Source organism: Mustela nivalis, assembly GCF_964662115.1.
Source record: "Mustela nivalis genome assembly, chromosome: 1".
Lineage (NCBI taxonomy): Eukaryota > Metazoa > Chordata > Mammalia > Carnivora > Mustelidae > Mustela > Mustela nivalis.
In genome coordinates this window covers 54,744,777-54,769,884 of record NC_139020.1, presented here as the reverse complement: position 1 = coordinate 54,769,884, position 25,108 = coordinate 54,744,777, and the positions used below count along the sequence as shown (strand labels likewise).

The 25,108-nt window shown below is 38.6% G+C and overlaps 1 protein-coding gene across 4 annotated transcripts in view; it reads right to left on the bottom strand.

The window, feature by feature from the left end:
- The window catches only part of HHLA2 (HHLA2 member of B7 family), a 139,343-nt gene that overhangs the window by 35,026 nt on the left and 79,209 nt on the right, over positions 1-25,108 (bottom strand). The window lies entirely within an intron of this gene.

Below are 25,108 nucleotides of genomic sequence, written 5' to 3'. Positions count from 1 at the left end.
TTCTGCCTTCGCCCAATTCTGAATGACAGCAGTGAGTTTAAAGAAACTGGGATAAAGATCCCCTCAGTGAGTTTCCTAGCCCTTATGATAATCCTACTTTGATTCTTTTCACCCAACACTACTACTAAAATGACAGATAATGCATTTAAGCTTTATAATCATTAGACAAAGTCTAAGTGCCTCTCCTAACTGCCCTTCCCCACGTAATTCTAAGTTTTACCATTTCCCAGAATAATACAGCACTTTTAAAGTCTAAATTCACCCTCAACATTATTCTTTCTTACCAAATCAATTTAACTTAGGCTGGTGACCATTCACAAAATCACCCTCAGAAAAAACTGAAGTTAAGTAATCCTATTAATTGTGTTTATCCTTTGGTTTAATACATTAAGCATTCAGGGCCTGAGCTTAGGGGAATTGGTATAAATTGTAATCTACATTGTGCCCCCCAAAGAATATTCTCACTCTACCACATCCATTAGTATCAGAGACTGAATCCAGACCACTTAGATTCTAAAACTGTCTTTTGCACTTAAAGCCATGTACCATTGGTCAAATTGCCCAACTCTTCTGTGTTTTACATCTGTAACGTAGGGATAATAGTAATATCCATCTCAGAATCATTGTTGTAAGACCTTAATGATATTTGGGAAACACTTAACATATGACCTGGTACACAGTAATGGTTAAATAGCCAGCAGAAATCACATTGAAATCTGATCGTGTATCTCCCCAATTATCACAGAAGGTACTTCAGCACCATTCAAAAGAGGCATCCCCATCACATCTCGTGTATCATTAGTACTCCTTTACCTGCTGTGTAGACGAAATTAAAATGATCCCATACTATTAGTACCCCATATGACTAAAAGAATAAAAAATAACCCATCCTCTTTGCAAGAAGATATTATCCCAGCTGAAAATTATTTCTGTAACATTTTTGCAAATACAAAGTCTGGATCACACACACACAAAAAAAAAATAACCAGACACTCAGGGACAAAATAACAATCAAACACAGAAATAACTGAAAATAAAACTCGTAAGCACTTCAGATGTTGGAGTTTTAGATATACACTTTAAAATAACCGTGCTTATTTTGTTCAAGGAGACAAGATAGAGAATTTTGGCAGAAAACTAAAAACCATGATAAAGGACCCCACAGAAACTAGAGGAACTGGGAGATAACAACTGAAAATAGCAACAGTTTAATAGATCTAATTTAACAGCTGTGTAGGTAGTCAAAGGATTAGTAACTTGGATTATTCGTTGGTAACAAAGAATTGTCTGGAATGAAGTAAGGAGAAAAAAAAAGAATAGAAACATTAGGAAAGTAAGAAACAGGATACAGTGAGAAGGCACAATGTAAGTGGAACTTTGGAGGTAAAAAGAGAGTGGGTAAAAAGAATTATTTCAAGACATGCTGGATCAGAATTTTCCAAAACTGTAAGCCATTAATTTATAGACCCAAGAAGCCCAACAAACCCCAAACAGAAAACAACCATGTACCTCATGGTGAAATGTTAAAAACCAAAGAAAATCTTACAGTAGTCAGAAGTAACAACAACAACAACAAAGGCATATTGTCTCCAAAATAACAATTAGGCAGACAACCAATTTTAAAACAGAGTTAATGGATGTCAGAAAGGATTAATATCTTCAAAGTACAGAAAGAAAATACTCCCAACCCAGATATACAAGTTTAGCAAAAATGTATTTCAAGAAAAATAGGATGAAATAATTTTAAGGCACGAAAAGAATTTGCAACAAATAGATCTGCACTAAAAGAAATACTAAAGGCATGTTTCACAGACAGAAGGAAAATGATACCAGATGGAAACTGAGACTCAGGAAGGAATGATGAGCAATGTAAAGGGGAATATGGGACAAACTTAAGTAAGTGGACTGACCATGATAATGTTCCAAATACAGACAAAATTAAAGGAAATAATAATGCCTTGAAAGTTTACAGGGGGATAATGGAGTTGACGTATCTAAAAGGAATCTAAGGTTCTTTCACTGTTCATGAAGAAAATAAAGTATCAATTAATACAAGACTTTAAGAACCCCCCCTCAAAAAAAAAAAAGTTTGTCATACTCTTGTGGTTAACCAGGAAAAGAACTGCAAAAAAAAAAAAAAAAAAAAAAATGTGTAAGTTCCAAAATAGTATAGGAAAACAAAACTAAACAAATGTGGAGTAAAGGCCAGAAAGAAGGACATTTGGAGGAAACAAACAAACAAACAAACATAAAATAGATGGGACAAATAGAAAGTACTGAGTAAGCCTGACTCAAAACAACTCATACTACACACCTCCAGTTGTCTGAAATTCTAACAGAGGCAATTCTGAACAGGCAAAACTAAAATGAGGATGCACACTTAAGTAGTACAACTAAAGAAAAGTAGGGAAAGGATGATTATAAAAGTTCAGAAGAGATTTCCTTTGAGGAAAAGAGAGATGGTGGTGATTTGGAGGGGACCTGAAGGTTAGAAGAATGTTCATTGCGTAGCTAACTGATGGGCTTTTGTTTTGTGCTGATTCATTTAACTATATGTATTTTGTCACTTTCTCTGTATTTATTTTATTTCTACAAAAAATAGGGTATAAGGGGCATCGAAATGTGCTGAGATCATATAATCCTCAGAAAGATATGGTTAAATAAAGCACTGAACCGCAGAAATAGTATGCTCTTGTTAGTAATATAAAAGCTTACATACTTGTATACAGGCTTGTATTCACACAGATCATTTTTTAAGACATACAAATAAATTTAATCTAGCCCCTGCCTCTAAGAGGGGAGACTAGGACTCTGGTATTTATAGAACGAAGGGGGTAATTTTCATCCAGATTCTTTTACTGTGACAATAAATCTTGAATTACTATTTTTTTTAATAAAAAGAAATTTCACCAACCTATAAGTCAATTTTGAAAAAAACAGGGTTACTATCGGATGAAATCATTATTTTTAAATGAACAACTGCATTTTGAAATCTTAACTTAAACTTGGCATGTATAACCAAGAATTTTAAATCATTGCTAAATTTGTTCAAAAGATGGATCAAATTTTCATAACCTAGAAGGGAAGAAAAGTGGCTTTTATTTTAAACAGACACCCATGAATTTATTGTCTTTCCATTTCCCTCACACAAATGCAGTAGAGGTAGGTATGGATAATTCATTTTCATTTCAACTTGTTTCTAGAATATTGGTATAAGCCTCCATCTGCATTACAATGGAGTGCTACTAAAAATAGGAAACAAACTTAGGGTAAACTGAATGGCTGAATTTAAGAATCTGCCATAAATCATAAAATTGTACTGTAAATTCTTAGTCATATGAAGAATGAACCATTATCCAATAATGAGGATAATTTGAGTTGCCAGAGTGATTAGAACTAAATGTAAAATACGTTTAGGGAATTCAGCAATAAATAGAACGATAACATTCATTGTTGAAAAGGTGTGAATAAATGAGCCATCCAGGACTTTTGGGTTAAGACAGCAACCTCAACACATGCTTTTAATTTTGTTTCTTACCTCAAGTCAATAAACATTTAGCAAATGTTTTTCTTAAAAAGAGAAAAATACAAATCAGAAAAAGGAGGGCGGAGAGACAGTAAGGTTGTGGAAACTAGAGATATATGGGCAAGTAAAAACTGACTTGGTAGATCCAAGAAAACTAATCTCCAGCTAGTACTGGCGAAATGTGAAAGCCAACCAATTTATATACAGAGTGCCCAATAAGCACAGGAACTGTCTTTGGAACTGGCGGTAAAAGGAAGAGTAAGAAAAGCTTCAGAAAGCTATTTCTTATAGCCATGCTATGTGGATGGCCTGGACCTTCTCTTAGACTACATATTTGTGCTCCCACCACTTCATCTGCTGAAACCCTACTACCCAGTGTAATGGTATTGGGAAAAGGGGCCCTCATGATGGCATTAGTGCCTTTATGAGAAGAAAATAGCATATTTCTCCCTTTCTACTCCCCACCATCTGGGATACAATAAGAAAATATCCATCTGCAAACCAGGAACAATACCCTCACCAGGCCTTTATCTTGGACTTCTCAACCTCCAGGACTATGAGAACTGTTTTCTTTTTGTTGTTTCTTTGTTTAGACCTCCCAGTCTATGCTAATTTGTTATGGGAGCCCAAGCAGACTAAAACACCCTTCCAACAATCAGGTGGGATATCTAGACTGATGACACCATGCACATATTAAGAGATAGAAAAAATTGTATTATGTCATGAGACTTTCTGGGCAGAACAGGAGAGAACCCAGCATAGTCTAGAATTGGCCTGAGTGTCTTGAAAGTGAGAGAAAGTGGCTGTGGTTGTTATCATGGTGAGGAGGTAGAATGATAGGAGAATTCATTCCCAGAATTGTTTGAACGTTCCTCCAGCACCAAAGGAAGGAATGCCCTGGCTTTCTTATCAGCGTGCCTAAATGGAGCGAAGTGGGGAAGATGTAAACTGAGGCTTGAAAGCTCTCAGCAAAGATTTTTTAAAATGGAAACAGATTTTCTTAGACTATTTAAGAAGCTAAACCTTGAAGATACCCTCCTCTACCCCATTTTGCTGAGTAATTCCCCCTCCCAACTCTGAAAAAAATCCAGAAGCTTGTTCTCTGGAGAAACTAAAAGCAAGATGTCTGGACTGATGATTCTGGCACACATCAGAATTAGGGTAAAACACAGGATTCTGGGATCAAAAGTACACCTAATGCTTAATAAAAGATCCCCTACTGCCAATCTCCATTACTCTCCAGTTAACTCAGGTGATAAGCATGGCCCATATTTTAAGCTCTCAGAACTTTTAAAGAGCTTTTTATGTCCTTCATACTTAATGTTAAGCAGATGCTCAAATATTATGAGATATCTGAGGAACGCTCCTACCATGGAAGATAGAAATTAAAAATTTTTAAAAATTACTAATTTTCTTCACAAAAAATGGCATCTTGAAGTAGATAAAAAATGCAAGGGTTGGAGGAGAGGGAAATCAACATGACCAAATGAAATAAAATTATCATCATCCTCAGAGGAATAAGAAAATGCAACATCCATGAAAGAAGAGCAGGAAGCCATTAAAAACTAAGAAAACAGAAAAGAGCTTGGAATTAAGAACATAACAAGTGCAGTCATTTAGAGGGTTAGGAGATGAAGTCTGGGAAGTCTCCTAAAAAGTGGAGCAAAAAGACAAAAAGGCAGAAAAATAGGAGAAAAGGAAATAAGAAAATGGGATGCCAACCCCAGAAAAATCTAAGAAAGAAAGAAAGAAAGAAAGAGTATAAAACCAAATTGTTCAAGAAAATTCCCCCAGAAAAATAGGACAAGAACTGCTATTACTGGAAAAAAGGTTCACTGAATAGAAGTAGTAGATGAAAATAGGTACACAAAAATATCTAAAATTTCAGATCACCAGCGAAAAGAAGATTCTACCAACTTGCAGAAAGAAAAAGCAGATCAGAAAGGATCAGGGATTACAACAGCTTCAGACTTTGCAGCAGCATCACTGTCAGGAAAAGGAAAATGGAGTAATATCCAGAAACTTAAAGGAAAGTAACTTGTGACCTATACTTACCCAATTCACAAGACTTGTGAGGGTAGAATGCCATTCTCAGACATTGACAGTCTCAAAAAAAAAAAAAAAAAAAAGACCACCCATCCTCTTTCTCAAGAAGCTGCTAGAAATGTGCTCCACCAAAATAAAAGCATAAACCAAGAAAAACGAAGACATGGTACAGGCAATATGAGTTCCAAATGGGATAAGGATGAAGGGATTCCCAGGAGGACAATGAACAGACATCCTGAGACGCTAGCTGGAAACTAGACCACATAGGAGCAAAGTGAATCTAGACAGACTCACCATAGGATATACGACCATGACCCCCACTGCTTTGGTTTAGTCTTTTTAACAAAAAAAAAAAAAAAAAAAAAAAAAAAGGAAATAAAGAAAAAAGAAAGGAAGAACAAAATGACAACAATAAAAAACACCTAGAGGAAGGCCTTGGAGAGCCTGGCTCAGACAGAATGTGGTGATCTTGACAATTTGCTCATACATGTCCTGCTCTTACCTCCAGATCATGCAGCCTGAAATGCATGTGAACAGTTATTTCACCCCACCAAAGTTTTCTGCTTCCATTTAGTTCTGAGAGCTGCAACAAGGCCATGGTGGGCTCTGAAGCAAAAAACCCAGAGCAGTTCACTTCACTCCCACTGATCATGTTTAGTACCTGTTCACACTTCACAGTTCTTCCAAAGTCATAGACTGTGTTAAGCCTCAGATTCCCTAGAGCTCATGCCTGGCCTCTTCCACTGACTCCACAAAGTCCTTTTGTAAACTCCCAGGAAGCAGAAGCCTAAGACCCACAGACGATTGAGTTTACCTTGCTCACACAACTAGCTCTGTATTGGTCACCCTGTGGGAGGAGAGGTGTGGAAGAGGAATGTTCAGAAGCAGCAAACACAAGAGGGTGTTAAGTTCTATTTCATAAGTTGGGTAGAGGATTTAAATTTTTTTTTAATTGTTGAGGTTTTTCTAATTAAAAATTGACACTGTGCATATCACATCACATGCAGAAAATAAAGGGAAAAGAAGTTAGCCAACTCATACTTGTAATGGTTGGACTGTAAATTGGAACAGACTTCTTGGGTGGTTTTATGGCAATGAATAACAAAAAATCTTAAAATTGGGGATGCTTTTTGACCAATTCTACCTCTAAAAAATACTCTATGAAAAGCTGGACAATGCCCAAAGTACACAGAAAGGCTTTGCTAAATCAGAAACTAACAGTTAAAACTTGGGAACCAAAAAGACCCACTTTTGCAGAATTTATTAAAATAACAGGAATATTCATGCCATTGACCATTTTGCAGTCACTAGATATGGTGCATTTGCTGATATGGATAAAGTTCACATTACACTGTAATTTACTTTAAAATACCGAAGCATGGACCATGTGATGTGTGTATGCACTGATTTAATCTACTTCCCAGGGGTAATTAGTTAATATTTGAAGAACCCTGTTCAGTGCGTGTACTCCAGGGGACTGACTGTGCTGTAGAAGCAGCAATGGCAAGCACTTTAATGATAACTAGCTCCAGCAGCACTGGAGGATCTGCTAACTAGGATAAGAGATGCTCAAAATATGTTTACATTGATGAAAACTACTAACACATCTGCTCTTGCATGAACAGGAGTATAATAGAAGCCTAGACCCATAAGAGCCGTTAGCACTAGAATATATCAGTTTTTGCCTTTAAGTCAACTTGTTGTGCAAGGAACTTTGGGTACCTATGAGACAAGTGCTGTAGTACTTCCCCAAGCTTCCATGAACAGGTTTTATGACTCTTAATGGCCACGTACTAAATATAATATTTGGAATATTTCTGAGAAACTGAAGCCAAGATAGGATTATTGCAGATTTACTGGGGGAATATATCCAGGATGGAAAAGGAGAAGAGGGCTGAACAAGACAGGGAGAATCTTGAGGTGATGAGGAAGTCTGGCATTTCCAAAGGAGCCAGGGAAGGAAGGAAGATTAGGTGGGAAGGTTTCAGATTACAACGGGGCTCCAAGAAAATTTTAGCCCATCTGATAGGGAGTTCCTATGCTAAAGTCACCCATCATTGGAGTCACTCATGTTGCAGCAAAGGACCCGCATTAATACCCCCAACCATGCTCAGTGATTGGCTAGGAGCAGCTACGGGAAGCATGATGTCAGTGTAAATGAGGCCATATGTCCAGAGGCACAGCAGCTGGCACTGGCAGTCAGCTACGCTCCCCACAGTAGGAACCTTGATTATTTTCATGACTGCCATACTACGCATTGCAGAATTCAGACGGCAAACCACCTAGAAAAGAATTTTGAGATCATCACCCCCGCTGATAATCTAATCACTGGAAACAGAACTAGGAAAGAAAGTATGATAGTCGTAAAATGTCCAAGTTTGCTGAAATTTATTCTTAACAATATAGTTTGAAGTGTGAGGAGGACAGGGGGATGTGTAGAGATAGGATGGTCCTAGCCTTTGTTTTTAAGGTCAATTGCATCCAATGGCAGGATTTTTTTTTTTTTTAAAGTATTTTACCAGCTACCACTATATTTCCTTTAGGGACTTCGCCACCTTCCCAACCAGGCCCTAAATCCACTATGAAACCATCTTATCAAGGCCTTTTCCTAAGACCCTATGAATAAGAAATAAACAGGCATTTGGCTATAAGAGGACATAAAGAATAAAAGAACTAGTGTGCCTGGATGGTTCAATTGGTGAAGCATCTGCCTTCAGCTCAGGTCATGATCCTGGGGTCCTGGGATTGAGCCCCACATCGTACTCCTTGTTCTGCAGGGAGTCTTCTTCTTCCTCTACTTCTTCCCACTGCTTGTGCTCTCTCTCTCGCTCTCATGCTCTCTCTCACATTCTCTCTCTCAAATAACTAACTAAATAAAAATCTTTAAAAAAAAAAAAAAACGGGGCGCCTGGGTGGCTCAGTGGGTTAAGCCGCTGCCTTCGGCTCAGGTCATGATCTCAGGGTCCTGGGATCGAGCCCCGCATCGGGCTCTCTGCTCAGCAGGGAACCTGCTTCCTCCTCTCTCTCTCTGCCTGCCTCTCTGCCTACTTGTGATCTCTCTCTGTCAAATAAATAAATAAAAAATCTTAAAAAAAAAAAGAAGAAGAAGAAGAAAAGAGCTAATGAACAGAGAGAAAGAGCAAAGTAACAAGGTGTTCAGAGGCCGAAGGACTTTATGCTGTCTTTTGAATGTTGATCTCATGAGTGAGAGAATGAAGAAAAAGAGTGACATGCCACAAAGGGATAGGGAAATATCTACAAAATGAAGAAATGATAATCAAGGTTGACAAAGTCCCTGAGCAATTCCAGAAACCTTCCGCCATGCAGTAAATTTCCCACATAACTTGGAGTGGTGAGGAGTACAGCTTAATGTGAGGTAGACTGAGGGTCACCGCAACAGACACCTTATTGAAAAATATAAACACACGAAATATAAGTGGATAGAAAATATTTGAGAGCATGAATAAAATGTTACTATTGTCTCTTTACAAGACAAGGTTATAATTTTTTAATCTGCATTTTCTAATTTTTTGACAATGAACATGAATAAATATAATATAAAGAAAAAGATCCTGGAATAAATAATTTTAGTAATTGCTTATTTCCAGGAATTAGACTGAACATTAGCTAAGTCACTGTTTTCAGCACAGTCTCTAACATAATTGGTCAATTATAACCAAACCAAACCAAATCAAACAAAACAAACAACAAAAAAACCCAACCCTCCATAGAAAGGTCAATCTACCCTATAACCCATGGATGCACTCTGCAGCTAATTCATCCTGGAAGGCATATTTTGTATGCCATGTTAGTCAAATTAGACCTTTTTTTTTTTTAAAGATTTTATTTATTTGAGAGAGAGAGAGAGAGAAAGTGAGAGAGCACGAGAGGGGAGAGAGAGGGTTAGAGGGAGAAGCAGATTCCCTGCCAAGCTGGGAGCCCAATGGGGGACTACATCCTGTGGTTCCAGGATCATGACCTGAGCCAAAGGCAGTTGCTTAACAAACTGGGCCACCCAGGTGCTCCCAAATTAGTTCTTTTAGTTAAGATATATTTTTTTTCCAGGCCTGATAATAATTGGCTCTTCCCTCTCTGAAAGCCCTGTGACTAGACCCATCTCTGCTTTGTTAGGAGGTCTTAAGAAAAAGATTGCTCCAATAGGGTCTAAATTAAAAACTGACTCTGGTTAAAGCTACCACTTTTCTCAAGAAGCAATCTCCTTGGAGTACAGGCTACCTCACCCTCTCAAGGACAGGATGACAGCATTCTATTGGTAAACTTATGTACTATCATGTAAAACTACTGAAGTACACCTTAATGACTGAGATGTGGAGGTATTTTCTTCTTCCTTCCCTGCCACTTGTACTTCTTCTTGCCAGCTTAATTTCTAAAACCTGTGGCCCCATCTTTAATCATCAACAGCTAGCACTTTAGACCCCCTACTAGTTGATAGTGAAGAACAGTTGTAAATGTTATAAAAAATACACCTGGCAGAAAGAATGTCACAGATTCTAACCTCATGCCATATATATCCACTCCTACAGGCTTATGTTCTATTTTTGGATCAAGCTAGATCACTGGAAGATGATGTGTGTTACCACTGGTCACAGTGTCTTCCTATTAAAAACAACAACATCAATAGCAAAAAACACCTCCCCTTCTTCCAGAAGGCACTGTCCTATTCTAGGATACATGACTTGGGGAGAGGAATAGGGGCCAGATTTCAATCTCCTGAGAGATCACATGAACAATCACATGAACTAAGTGCCCCAGTGCACTGTCCAGGGTAGCCATGATCTATGCTTAGCAGGCCCTACTTTAGTCTCATGAGAAAATCCTGTCAGCACATTAGGGTTTAGCTCTAAACTTTTACTCTCTTTGAGTCCCTCCAGTCATGTCTGTTGAGGGTCTTATGTAGACCCATGTTTCCCAGCTTCTTGGGTTTCATGGACCAGTTAAAAATTAAAAAAAAAAAAAAAAAAAAGCTTTTACTTGAAAAAAATAAAACAAAGTATATAATTTACTGAGCACTGTAATTTTAAAATGAAGGCCAATATTTCTCAAGAAATAAAGGCTGTCACCTGCCTTTCCTGTGTGTACTGCCTCCTCCAGGCACATGTGGCTTTCTGCCGGATCTCCAGCACACCCAGCCACTTCTCCTTCTGTTCCCTCAGCTGAACTGGTGCCTACTCATCTTTCAGGTCTCAGCTGGGGAGTCAGGGAAGAATTTAAGCAAACTTAGGAACTTAGGAATTGCTATTCTTTCATCAATTGATTTAAAAGACAATTGGTTATTTATCCATAGGTTTAATATTCATCACGCTTAGGGATGGAGCTTCAGGAGAAGAGCACTCATACCTACATAGCTTCGTCTCTAACACCCGACCCAGATCTGACTACATAATATGTGCTTGAATATTTATTGAATGGATTAAACCAATGTCCCTTACAGAATGTCCTCTCTTAGAGATGTGAGTTTGGAACCAGAAGAACTTGATCCTTTTTTTGGAATGTTAAACATGATATAATTTGTTTTCTGCCTTTTCCTGCTTCCGAGAATCTTAGACACAGGCTTATATTCCATCATGGCAACTATGTTGACTCTTCTGGTTGGAATATTTACTCTATTTCCTCTTCCCGTATTTTTTCTTATTATTTTACCCTTATTATAAGCTGTTCTAAGCTGTTTCAAATTCCTTTTCAGAAAGACACATGGTGTAAATAAATAAATAAAAGCCTTAGAGTGCAAGAGCTCACCTGCTCCTGAAATAAAATGCTGACATTTCAAATGTTCCTTATTGTAAAGGTTAGATGATTAAATATATTCCTCTTCTGCTACCTCAGATTACCCAAATAAACACCAACCGCATGCAGACCACACAAATAGATCAGGGTTTTGAATGGAGGTGGTTTTAAAAGACAGATATATATTTAAAAAACCAAGAGAAAAGAAAATGCAAGGTATAGCACTCTCATTTAAAAACATACAAGCAACCTTAAGAAAACTACCATGTATACTTTTACTTATGCTTACTATGTGCCCTTTAAAAATAATAAGAAAAGCCAGCTGCCATACTTTCCAAAGATTTTTTTTAAAAAGACTTTATTATTTGACAGAGAGAGAGAGAGAGGGAAAGAGAGAAGAGAGTGCACAAGCAGAGGGAGTATCAGGCAGAGGGAGAAGGAGAAGCAGGCTCCCTGCCAAGCAGGGAGCCCTATGTGGGACTCAGTCCCAGGACCCTGGGATCATGGCCCGAGCCGAAGGCACACTCAACTGACTGAGCCACCCAGATGCCCATCCAAAGATTTTTGAGGAGCATTAAGACTCTTTTCTCCCATAAAGATCAGCTTATATAGGTCTGCTCTTAACATTCAAAACTGGAGATTGGTAAGTACCACTTAAAACTGGGCCACATATCAATTAAACTTTTAATTCTGCATTATATTCTAATAAAATAGATTTAACACAAAATGTACATAGGCTAATACTCCTTAATTGGCTCAATTACTCATATAAAACATATCACCTCTGGTCTCTGGCAGCACTTTATTATCTCAAAAGAAAGACCCTAAGTTTCCAGAAGAAAAAGTTCCTGCCATAAGAGAAACCATCTTATCTAACAGCATGTCTGCACAAGCAGGTTAGCATCCTGGAAGTAGAAAGCCTCTGGGGGTGCTAGCCAGCCTCCTTCTCTCACATGAGATACACTGTAGCAGAAGTTAACAGACTTGCCTAAGGTAACATAGAAGATGAGCAGCAGTTGGACTAAGTGCTTCTCCTGCACCTGTAGCCCCTGCAGGGAAAACTAGCTACCTGGGGGGACCAACGGAAGAAGAGTTGAGCGGCAAAGAAGAGCTTAACAGTCTACAGAAGCAGGCCAACACTTGCCCTGGGCACGTGCTTAAGCTCCAAGAGGCTTTGTAATAGCCTATGTAATTCTATGTAATAGGAGGCTATGTAATAGGAGTTCTACGTAATAGGAGGCTATATTCTCTTAGTCATATCTGAGGACTTTCAAACTGTCAAGTTTTTGCCTTTGGAACCACACAGAATATATTCAGTGTGCATAGCACTTGGTGGAACACCCACTTCTCAGTTCTGAATTCCAGGTTCTTCTAAGAGCAGGCAGGTAAGAGAGTGCACACGGTGTGCCACCTTGAATTTTATTTCACGGGCTGAGAGCCTCTGATGGAAGGCTTAATGGTAGTACAAAAGCAACATTTTCAACCTGTGTGGGAAAATAAGGGCATTTGTCCTTCTGAAGAGCTGAAAAGTTTTGGCACAGAACCTGGCATCTTTCTTGGTGGCACAGCAACCTTTGTATTCAAGTGAGAAAGGGGAGAAGTCCCAACGAAGAGTGGCAGGCTCCTTTCACAGAGAGGATACCTGAGTCTTGTGATACCAGTAGGTGTTGTAGCAGGAGGCAGGTGAGATCACAGGCTCTGCAGTCAGGCCTCGTTTCTTACTTCCAGCTCCAAAATTTATGAGTTCCAGGACTTTGAGAATAGGTTACTTTTTGAGTGGTATCCTCACTGGTAAAATGGAGGTTGGGCATAGCAGTGGATACAAATGCTCTCCTAATCCTCACTACACCTTGATGAAGTAAATGCCTAGCCTCTGTACTCGCTGGTACACATAGTTTTCATATTCTACTACCCCCTCCTTACCTTCTCTGGTCTTTCCAGATTCTCTCCTAACAGGAGCAAGGAGAAGGGAGTGGTGGGAGTTCCAGATCTGGACCCATTGCATCTGGCACCAGGACAAACTCCTCCCCTTCTCCTTCCAAACTCTCTCACGCTCAACAATATTCCTATCCTCTTTACAAATTGAGAAGGATTCAGTTAAAAGGGGAAGGAATCCACAACATGGCTAAAGGCAAGCCTAAGGATGTGGAAGTGGAGGAATTTTTTTTTTTTTTTTTTTTTTAAGAGAACAGGGCTAAGATTCATTTTCCTTGTGGTAACAAAAGACTAGGTGCTCACAAGAACATGGAAAGTGGCTCCATGGCTGCCCTCCCCCAGCCCTGAATTTTTTTCTCATTCAATCTAGTTCTCAGTGTAGGTATTTTCTTTTCTTTTGTTTTTTTTAAAGATTTTTTATTTATTTATTTGACAGAGAGATCACAAGTAGGCAGAGAGGCAGGCAGAGAGAGGAGAGGAGGAAGCAGGCTCCCTGCTGAGCAGAGAGCCCAATGCGGGACTCGATCCCAGGACCCTGAGATCATGACCTGAGCTGAAGGCAGCGGCTTAACCCACTGAGCCACCCAGGCGCCCCCCCCCTTTTTTTAAATATTTTTATTTATTTGACAGAGAGAGATCACAAGTAGGCAGAGAGGCAGGAACAGAGAGAGAGAGGAGGAAGCAGGCTCCCCGCTGAGCAGAGAGCCTGATGCGGGGCTCGATCCCAGGACCCTGAGATCATGACCTGAGCCGAAGGCAGAGGCTTTAACCCCCTGAGCCACCCAGGGGCCCTGGTATTTTCAAGGACACCTTCCCTGGGCATGGGCTTAATACTTGTTAGTACAACAGTTGGCCAATTTGCTAGTAATGTGGGCACAAAGACAAAATCAGTCTGTGTCCCAAGTAGTTCATGCTTGACTTCTGCCAGGAACAGCAAACACTCAGATGAGAACATGATACCCCTCCGTAAAGCCATCCATGGTCTTGCAAGGATAATATTTTAATTGTGTCTTGCAAATTAAGGAAGATTTAGTGGGGACCAGGGGAAAAAAGGAAGGGGCTTTCACAAAGTCATTTTAACCCTGAAAAGAGGTATGGTGAAAGTCATTCCCAAACATCCTAGGCTTCAATTTTTACACAAGTAAATTAGGATTGGTTTGTCTAAAGTCACAGAGATTGGTGTCTATGTGGCAAAGAACCAGACCTTACTCCTAATGAAGTCTTTTGACTAGTGTGGCCGTCCCTTATCCTACACACAGTAGCCTGTATGGATACTTGTTGAGTGCTTAATAAACCTCTTACTCCAGTCATGCTGCGGCAAGCAGCTCTGCAAAACCTTCAGCCAGTTGAGTGTAGATGGAGCCTGAAGCACCTTGCCCTGAGACTATCCTGGTGCCTAGAAAGTTTGGAAGTAGAAGTGACAGAGTGGCAGGAATTCTCTCACTGTGTCTCCCTGCATGAATGCATGCACAATCCAGAAATACGAAGGAGGTAATGCCCATGAGGAGACTGCAGGGGGTGATTTAACAGTTCAGAGACACACTTCCTAATGCTCCTGAGAAGTCCCAACGGGTGGAACATAGTCACGGGAGGCGGTGACCTCATCAATAGTGCATCACTGTGTTGGCTTTTCTTCTTTCATTCCCAGTTTGACTGCCCTTGAGCTGCAGTCCTGCTGCCTGCCCTAGTCTCCGTTGTAGCCTGCTTTCCCTGAAAGCAGAGCCAAGGATCATCACTCTCAAGGTCTCATCCTTCCACCCTCCCCACGAATGGTTCAAGGATGATTCTTCATGATCTGAAAGTCATTGGGGAACTCTATTTTCGTTTTTGTGATAAAGTGACCTACATTTTGAGTCTCATGAATGACCACTTTAAAAAGTTGCTACACAACTTCAGTATCAATGTTCCTTTGTTTGGCATTAAGTTGTACCATATTGTCCCATGTTGATAAGGACAGGGGCAGACTGGTTTTTATCGAAGGAAGACTAAGTGACATACCACATGGACGTGTCACCAGTAGCTTAATTCTACTTAAATTCTACTTAATTCTGTTCTAAAAACTATTTAATACTGAGGATACAAGAGAATTATCCCCCCAAAGGAGAGTTATGTATTATTCAAGTCTGAGAAAAATTGCCTTCATATAATTGTCTCAGTTTCTATTTCTAGTCTTAAATCAGACTTGCATTTCTAATCACCCCAGGTGTTTTCACTCTTAAACTCTTGGGGCTCCACAATCACCCAGTCAAAAGCACAATATCCTCTTTTTTGCGTTAATACCTAACTTTCTAAACCTTAATTTTGTAAGGCCCTCTTTCTACATATTAAAGTTTTGAGTTCTCCAACAACTGTAGGTCCTCTAAGATGTTCCATTGTAGCTTTTTTCATTCTCATCATTACTACTCTGTTAGGAACTGTAATTGAGCTCTGTTCACAGTTTCCATTTAACCACCTCAAAAGATAAAAGAAATGGAGAAAATTGGTCTGAAATATACGTCCTAGGTTAGGAGCCCTAGAAGCAGAGCCAGAGATGGGGATTCTTATGTGATTGATTTTTCTGAGGGCGCACTTTTAAGAAAAAGCTGTGAGGAAGTGAAGGAATAGGACAAAGAAGGAAAAGAAGCCAAGCAAAGATGGGCTGACAGGTCTGGTCCCTGATGGATGGCACAGGAAGCACTGGAGCGTGAATGGCACCACAGACTTGTTCATCCTTGAGGCAAAAAGAGTCAATGGTCTGTAATCTCAGATTAGTCAGTTGTTGGTGATGGGCCATCCCAGGTGGGATGACTTTGCCCCCAGGCATCTTTGGGCAGGGGCAATTCTCTGGATAAGAGTGTATCCTGAGCCATCAGTGGCCAACACTCCTAGAGCTGAGGGTTGGGTGCATCTCCGTGAAAAAGGATCTGTGTAGGACATCAACTGGGGCTACTGTGCAAACTGACACCTGTACATTGATAGAGCTAGGAAGGTCCAGCCAGGAAACAGTAACAACCATAGGTCTTTCATAAAGAAGTAATTACAGGATTTGGCTACATGGGTGATGGGAGAGGTGGGAAGCAACAGGTGTGAATGAGACAGTCAGTAAGTAGCAGTAACAAAAAGCCACTACCACCTCCTAAAGCTGGAGGGACAATGAAAGGTGATACAGCCTGGGCTCTCTGGGAGTGCTAGAACTCTGAAGGGATGCAGAGAGGACACCTCAGGAAGTAAGGATGGGGTATAACCTGGCTTCTCCTCACCCCTCCCCTCCAGTCTTCTAGCTATCTGCCTGTGCTTCCTCGGCCAAACCTATAAAGAATCAGAGGGAAAGGAGGCTGTGGAAATACAGCTTCTTGTGATGCAAAGTAGGGGAAGGGCAGAAAGAGAACAGGAGCAATGAACAGGTACTGACCTTGCTACAGTGTGCCTGCGCATTTCTGTTCATACCAAGCGAGATATACACCTACCAAAACAGCTGTATGTCATCCATTTTCCTTGATATTATAAAAAATAAACTAGGGGACACAGACATTCCCTTAGACTAAAATAGAGGTAATGATATTTATGCCTGATTTAGTTTATGCAATCAAAGGTATACCATGGGTTGTTGTCTTAGCTCAGTTCCTAGTTTTCAAGCTATGGAAGAGAACAAAGTCAAAAGCTACACTCTCCTAATGCCCATTCCCAGACCTAAATTATATCCAGGCAAAGGGATAAGAAAAAAAAAAAATTGGAGGATTTTTTAAAGTAACTAAGAATTGAGCTCTATTCTATTAATAATTTTGGCATAGGTTGACTGGGCAGGACTCCCCTTTGCTTGAATTTCCATTTTCTCTTTCATATATCTGGGTAAATACTTAATATTTGATATTACTTGATATTTTCAAAAATTTAATCATCACCTGAAGTGTTTCACCATGGACTAAATAACAATTAAACATTAACCATAGACCCAAATTTAGTGGGAACATTTGCATATGTTTTTAATTATTTGTCAGTTTGTGTCAGTACTTGGGACTACTCAAGAGACAGTTTGCACAATGGCTGCCCCTAGGGGCTTAACCAAGAGATTACAGTCTTATTAAGAAACAAGACCATCTTCCCAGGTGGTGTTCTCTACCACTTGCAGATCAAGTAACTGGCGGGGTGGGGGGGTGGGTATCAAACAAACATACAGATTGGCTAAGAGTGGAACAATTTTCCAAGTACATATAAATTCAGACCACACATATATTTCCATTTAGTAAACTGAAGAAAATAAATAGCATTCCGTAAGTGTTCTCAACTCTAGGTTTCTGTAAAACAAGCTGAAAGATCTATAAGCTATATATAACCCACTACCACACCCAGAGTTCATTATGGTGAATGGTAAAATCTTACAGAAGAAACTGGATTTATGTGTGCACACATTAGCACAAAGTACCCAAAATTTGTTTTAAAAATCACTATATAGGTTAAATGTTGTATTAAAATAAAAGTTTCTGCCTTCAAAGAAGTTATATACCAGGGGCAAATGACAGAGTCAAATATTTAGAATATACCAAGAACACACATCTTCCTCAAATCCAATTTTTCAATGGTCTTTGAAGCTTTCAAATCAGTCTTAAGATGCACTAGGGAGGCATCCAGTTTTATATCTGCTGAGATGAGAAATCAAATCCATAATCATAATACATATGTAAATCCAATGCTCACTGCCGGTATGGATGTGGGATGCAGTTAATTTTCAGCAATTAACAACCTTTGGGAATCAAAATTCAGACCATTACACTATAAACTTTCTCTTGATAATCCAAATGAGTTACTCTAACTTGCCAAAAATTTTCAAAAAAAATTATTAAGCCTGCTGATTTTTTCTAATAAAAGGGGAAGAATAATCCATTGACTCCAGCAGAATATGATTGATGATAATAACACAAGTATATTAACTGACAATTTAACAAGTTTTACATTCTTTATTTTTCCCCTGAAAGCAATTTTAAAAATATGTAACTATTTTTTATCCATGTAAGACTTATTTCTTCCCATAAATATCAAAATTGGAAATAAAACAATATCTTTTATTAATTAGCTTACAATTGCTCTCTTAAATATATTTGCTCCAGCCTAGGTAAATGTGAGTGGTATGGGAATATACATTTGGGAAGTGATAGAAAAGGGAAAGAAAGTGCTAATTTTAAACAAAAGTGCTAGTATAATCAAAAGGACACAGGCATCAACTTCAAAGAGTCCCTAAAGGCCAAAACTGGACATTTTAAGCAGCAAAACAAATATATTATTGGATTACAACCCCAAATATTTTTTTCTTTTCCTTTTTCTTTTTTTATCATGATAAGCATAGCTCAAATGCCTGTCCTTTATTTCGCATTCCCCCACCTCCCCTCTGGTAACCATCATGTAGTTAACTACATAACCATCTATGTAGTTAAGATTTTGTTTTTTGGGGCGCCTGGGTGGCTCAGTGGGTTAAAGCCTCTGCCTTCAGCTCAGGTCATGATCCCAGGAGCCTGGGATCGAGTCCCACATCGGGCTCTCTGCTCAGCAGGGAGCCTGCTTCCTCCTCTCTCTCTCTCTCTCTGCCTGTCTCTCTGCCTGCTTGTGATCTCTGTCTGTCAAATAAATAAATAAAATCTTAAAAAAAAAAAAAAAAGAGTTTGTTTCTTGGCTTGTCTTTTTTTCCCCTTTACTCATTTGTTTTGTTTCTTAAATTCCACAAATGAGTGAGAGACCATTGTATTTGTCTTTCTCTGACTTAGTTGGTTCAACATTATATTCTCTTCCTCCATCCATGTCATTGCAAATGGCAAGATTTCATTCTTTTTTATGGCTGAATAGTATTCCATTATAAATATATAGCACATCTTCTTGATCCATTCATGTATCAATGGACACGGGTTGCTTCCATAGTTTGGCTACTATAAACAATGCTGGAATAAACATAGGGGTGCATATATCCCTTTGAATTAGTGTTTTCCTAGTCTTTGAGTAAATACTCAGTAGTACAATTCCTGGATTGTAGAGTAATTCTATTTTGAAACCCAAAATATTTTTTAAAATCCATATATCCATAAATGGTTGAATAAATAGTTTTTTCCTTAACAACAACACCAAAAATGACCCATAATAACATAGGCATACCACCCCCTTGCCTTGAGTATGCAGTGGACTTAGTCACTTACTTCTGACAAATAGGTTATGAAAAGGGGGAGCATAGTAACTTTACAGTGGAAAAACCTTAGCTTAACTAAGTGATCATGGTCATCATTATATCATGTACCCCTGGTATGATGGCAAGGGAATTTCACTTGTGTAGTGTTCTGCCACAACATCCACGACCACAGTCTAATCAGGAGAGAAACAACAAAGCCAAGTTGAAAGATATAAGATGATTATACCTCAAGACTGTCAAGGTCACAAAGAAATAAGAAAAAACAAACTGTCACAGATTAGAAAAGACTATGAGAATATAAGTATTAAATGCAATGATGTATTCTGGGTTGAATGGAATTATGAAATAGAAAACAAAAATTAGTGGAAAACCAATGACATTCACATAAAATTTGCAGTTTAGTTAATGGTACTTTACCATTGTGAATTTCTTAGTTTGGATCAATGAACCATAGTTATGTAAGATGTTGACACAGGGAAAACTAGGTGGAAGTAATCAGGAGCTTTCTAATATTCTTGCAACTTTTCTATAACTAAAATTATTCCAAAACAAAAATTCTTTAATTACAACCAAATGAAAAAATATAGTATACACAAACATGTACAATGCAGAAAAACAGTCCTTTAAGGGAAATTTATAGTCAAAAATATTTATACTGAAAATGAATAAATGTTAAAATTTATGAAGTATAAAATCTAAGAAATTAGAAATAAGGAAAACAACAGTGGAGATAAATGAAATAGAAAACACAAAAGAAGGGGTTAAAGTAAAAAACTGATCGGTAAGACTAAAGAAATTGACAATAGATAAACTTCGGGCAAAATTCAGTGAGAAAGTACTATAAAAGTGGTATAACTATAAATACAGCATAGATTTGCTAATATTAGCAACTTTCTTCAAACAGACTTGAGAAGTTTTCTAGGTATCTTGCTTTTACAAAACTCACATACAGCAGGCCTAGATAGTTTTCTAGATGAAGTCTACCAAACTTCTAGGACAGAATCACTTCCTTATTAAAACCAGGCAAAGACAGCATAAGGACAAAAGATAATCAACCAATTTTACTCAGGAAAATAAATCTAAAATTCTAGACAAAATGTTAGTAAACCAAATCTAACAATGTTTAAACAAACAATATACCACGACTGTGCTACTCCTGTCCTCCAAGAAGCAGACATCAAGATGGTATACTAAGTGCAAGGGATTTGTTGAGGGAAATTCTTTAGAAGAATAAAGGAGAATAAAGTAGGCAGAAGTCAGTAGGAATCCTTTCAGACTTGTGAAAGGAGAGGGAGAAAAGAGGAAATGAAGTAAAAAGAACCTCAGACACAGTGCAGTTCTAAGAGAGTTTTGGCAAGACCGCTGGAGAGTCCTTAGCCTGTCATCCTTTAGAGAATCCCATGAACCTCAGGAATGAGCCTGCCTTAGTTTCACCATTATGGTCCGTCATCAGTTAAGTAAATAATGACTGAACATTGGGTGAGTTCAATCTTGGCCTGCAGTGAATGTGCACATAACAGAAAGGTGGTGATTAATTCTGAGGCTGCAGTTGGGGCTGTCAATCAACCATGCTCTGCACAGCAGGAGATCCTTAACCCTGTCACAGTGACCAAGTTGGGTTTTCTTCAGGAATCCCAAAGTTTTACTATTAGGAAGATCTATAAATGTGACTTACAGCATGTGTTAGACCCAAATCTATGTATCTCTTCAGATTCCCTGGCCACAAATGCTTCACAGACTTTACCATCACTATTAATGCCTAATTAGACATTCGTCCTAATTAGCACCAGTCCCTTCTCTTTGGTCATCATTGCAGAACTGAGCCACCCAACCACACACCACACCTGGATGTCTAACATCTAATACTTCTGGGCTTGAATGGAACACTATACTGCAAGGCTTGGGATCCAGCATCCTTAGCAGCCATCAAAGAGACTAGACAATGGAACTTGGATATACAAGTTTACTTCCTGGGAGATAAACTTCAACCACTAGGAACCAGCAGATCTGGGCAGATAAATTCCTCCCATGTACTACTGCTTGGAGACACAGTTCCCTATGCAGCCCATTCAAAAGAGTTGCCGGTGCTGAGTAAATCCAACTACCAAGAGAACTGCTCTGTTTTTGGCTACTCAAAAGGCAGAAGCCAGCATGGTAAGCCATCCCTTCACAAAGTTTCCCACCTTTCCTTGCCTCACTTCCGTTTTCCTTCTCTCTTACCACACTGAGTTTGTATATCCCAAATAAAGCTTCAGCATTTTAATCCTTTCTTCAGGTTCAGTTTCCTAGAGAACCCAGGTTAAGACAATATATTAAATCGATTAAAGTGGAAAATCCAATCATCAATACAAGAAAAAATGATATACAAAATAATTTTAAAAAACTCATTATATGAGTAAATGACTTTTTAAAATATGATACAGCACATATCTGAAAAACCTGGAGCAAATATGGTATTAAATGGGAAAAAAGAAATACTCTTTGCAAAATCAGTTATATAGGAAGGATGCAGAATCAGGCAGGGACTGAGTAGAAAATGTGACAATATATTGGATAGCTGAGAATAGTTTACTAATGTGGTTATTTGCTAAGTGATGGGCAGGGTTAAGAGAAACTAACAAGGACTATGTTATACCTCCAAGGATAGCAACAGGGAAGAGAATCTTCATTACCCTAAGCTAAAAGAGAAATTTACCAAATCTATAGAGATCAGCTATCTGTAGGACATGAACTGTGGCCTTTAATAGAGGGGATACAGTCAGCCCTCAGTGACCATGTAGACATGTGGTTGTATTCACAGAATCTTAGAAGTAAAGTTTTCCCTAATATACATGTAGTTGGTTGACCAGTATCCACCCAAAATTCATGTCTACCTAGAACCTCAGAATGTGACCTTATTTGGAAATAGGGTCTTTGCAGATGTAATTAAGGATCAAAATAAAATAACATAGATGAAGCTATGCCCTAAATCCAGTGAGACAGAAGATGCTACATAGACACACAAGAAGGTGGCCACAAGAAGATGGAGGCTTAGACTGGAAGGACGCACCCACAAGCCAAGGAATGCCAGCAGTCATCAGAAGCTGTAAGAATCAAGGAAGGATTCTCCCTTAGACCCTTCAAAGGGAGTGTGGCCTTGCTGATACCTTGTTTTAGTCTTCTAGCCTGAAAATTGTGAGAACAAACTCTTGTTTTAAGCCATCATGTTTGTAGCACTTTGTTATGGGAGCCCTAGGAAACCAATATAATACCCAGATTTGAAAAGGAGTCATTTCTCTCTCTCTCTCTCTCTCTCTCTTTTTTTTTTTTTTTTTGCCTTAATGGGGGACTAGTAGGAAAGAAATGGGAACATAAATGATAAAGTTGACTCTACAATGAAAGTAGAGCTTATACAACTATACCTTGAACTGGGTGCAATCTTTCAAAGCCTCCTGATATATTCCCCTTTAGAAAACTACAAATGTGTGCATGCAAATACACACACACACACACACACACACACACCCCAACTGGTATAAATACTAGGACAGAATATTCAGTAGGCTCAAAAAAAAAAAAAAGAGACTTCAATGCAGTTATCTATCAGAAACTATACAAAGCCAGTGCCCATCTCTGGCCAGTAATTCAGGCTAAGAAAATGAGGATGGTGGCATTGGAGGTTGTGTTAGTGGTCATGGGTCACAGATACTGTGGGAGTGGAAAAAAACTCAACCATCACGTACATACTATGTCAGAGCAATTTGACTATTTAGTCACTAATTGAGCAAAATAAAGAAATGACAAGCTAAATATATACTAAATGTACATTAAATATACAATATATACGTAGTCCAAAAAGGGATGGGGTATGCAGCAATAGCATGCAAATGACTAGAAAGTAAAAATAAAGTCCAGCCTAGAATAAAACAGTTAAAAAAAATAAAGTCTTTTCTTGTATTAAATCCATACCTTCTAGAAAGTAAACCTCAGGACATGTGTACAATAAAATAAGTACGTAGAAACAAGAAATATCCAAGAATATGATGAAAATGTGACTAAGGAAAGAAACCACACATTAAAATTTCTTGAGAGAAGCAATAACAATACGGAGTTAGCTAAGTATAGAAGAGATACCACTGAAATCCAATTACCATATATTTTTTAAAACCCTATATTTTTCTGTGTGTCTCCTTTATTACTCACAAAGAATACTTCAGATACTTCTAGTCACCAAGTCTGTGAGTTTTTTTCCCCACACCAAGCACTTGTTCAACACTGGTTGAGTGTTCAACACTGGTTGAATATTCTACTATGTAACTCAATGTTGACATTATTTACTTGGAGATAGAGATAGATTCAGATCCCCCAGGTTAAAAGTTCAGTTCCACAAGACTGACCCCTCCCCCACTCCGCCACCTCAGATACCAGTCACAGCTAGTAGGTCTCCACCTACTAGCTGGCTATAAATTGGAGGTCCCTGTGACTTCCTACACCTTAGATTCAACTATTGCTAAAACAGCTCACAGAACTCAGGGAAACATGTTTACCAGTTTCTCAAAGGGTATGTTAAAGGATGTAGATGAACAGATAGATGAAGAGATAGATACATAGGGTAATGTGTGGGAGGGTCCTGAGAGTTGGGGTGTGTCACCCTTCTGATACATAGGGTGTATCGGTTCGTTTTTTTTGTTAGTAACCATGCAGTACATCATTAGTTTTTGGTGTAGTGTTCCAAGACTCATTGTTTGCATATAACACTCAGTGCTCGTTGCAATACCCATCACTGGGCTAACCCATCAACCCACCCCTCTCCCCTCTGAAACCTTCAGTTTGTTTCCCAGAGTCCATAGTTTCTCATGGTTCATTTCCTCCTCTGATTTGCCCCACTTCATTTTCCCCTTCCTTCTCATAATGTCTTCATTCCTTATGTTCCACATATAAGTGGAACCATTATGATAATTGTCTTTCTCTGTTTGACTTCTTTCACTTATCATAATCCCCTCCAGTTCCATCCACGTTGATGCAAGTGATGGGTATTTATCCTTTCTGAAGACTGAATAATATTCCATTGTATATATAAACCACACCTTTGTCAATTCATCTGTTGAAGTTTATCAGCTTTTTGAACCCAAGTTTTGGGAATTTGTTGGGATTTTGGGATTGGGATTTTGTTGAGGCTTCTTCACACATGCATGATCAATCAACTCCATTTCCAGTCTCTCTTTCTTCTCTAGAGAAGGCGCAGTGGAACTGAAAATACCAATCTTCTAATCATGGCTTGGTCTTTCTGGTAACCAGTGCCACCCAGAAGCCTAGTCGGAATCCCTCATTAGAACACAAGATTCTCCTACTGATCCCATCACTTAGGAATTTATAAGAATTTTAGGAATTCTTCACTAGGATCCAAAGGCAGAAACCAAAGTATATATTTTCTATTATCTCACACCACAGTACAGTACAAAGATTTGACATAACCTGGTAATTCAGATAGAAAAAGAGATGAACACAACTAGATAAACATAGATGATGCAATATAAGGTTAATTGTTATTGGTTCTTGAGGCCAAACATCTATCAAATTAAGCTATTGATACATAGATAAAATAGAAATTTCCCCTGAAATGAAGAAAAAATTAAGTCGTTGATGAAAAGAACATCTATGTTTCAGGACTAAGGCATATCCTAATTAAGTTGAATATCAAATAAAAGGAAGGGGAGAGAAAAATTTAC